Source organism: Halyomorpha halys, unplaced genomic scaffold (genome assembly GCF_000696795.3).
Source record: "Halyomorpha halys isolate HHAL.00 unplaced genomic scaffold, Hhal_1.1 Scaffold1449.1, whole genome shotgun sequence".
NCBI classification, from domain to species: domain Eukaryota; kingdom Metazoa; phylum Arthropoda; class Insecta; order Hemiptera; family Pentatomidae; genus Halyomorpha; species Halyomorpha halys.
Window position 1 is genome coordinate 236,825 of NW_027115160.1, and position 1,054 is coordinate 237,878.

The following is a 1,054-nucleotide window of genomic DNA, read 5'->3' on the forward strand; positions in this document are numbered from 1 at the left end:
TGAGCGGCCATCCCCATTCACTTTATTTAGTTATTTTATTTTATTTTTTTATTCTTTATTTATTTATTTATTTTAGTATGTATGAGATCATTCATTACTATTACCTATTGCCCACAACTGTGTGGCAGATTGTAATATCTATCAATAAATAAAAGTATTATTATTAGATTAAAAAAAAAAAAATAATGGGCAAGAATTGGATGACCAAGGAGGAGAATAAGTTACGGGCTGTGGAACAGTTCAACGTGGGAGATGGGAAAGTTGTTAAGAAAGGAAGACAAAGTATACGCCCGGTTCCCCAACATTACCTTTACATTACTCCACAAGCAATCCATTAATTTATTATCACATAAACTGCAGAGTTAATTTCAAAAAGGGCTCGTGCATAGTAATTAAAAAATAATAAATAGAATTTTCTTCCAAACAAACAGAATCCGGGTAACTAACTCGAAAAAGATAAATGACCTGGAAGAGCGCCAAAACAAACTTGACAGGACGGACGTGAGGTCGATGTCCGCAAATGTCTGAAATTCCGTCAAGCCAAAGGACACATACCGTTTGTAGTTTCCCAAGTCCGAAGTCCAATCTCCTCATTTCATCTGCCGCCCTCATTTCATTTCTGAATACGTCCTGGATTCAAGAATGCATAGCAGGTTTTAGAACCGGGATGATTTAATTACGGGTTTGTAAGAAATTGAAAATGGTAAATAGAAGTGAATAAAATAAATAAAAGTCATTAATGTTTTTATCAGCTCAAGAAATCATCTTACACACAAGCAACATTGTTCGTGAATGGAAAGAGTTGATGAAGTATCTTGGTGGGGCTATTGAAGAGATTCTATGGGCTACATCGGACGTGATCAATCATAAGGAAATCGATGTTGTCTTTCTTCTCCCAACAATTGCATTATTTTCATTTAATTAAGTAAATGGATTTTTTGTTTTGTTTCTAAAAAAGGCAATGTTTGGCCGTAGTTATATTTTTATTTTTACACATCTGAATTTGTGTATATAATAAATGAAAGATAATTAAAGAATAAAGGTAATAATTTCT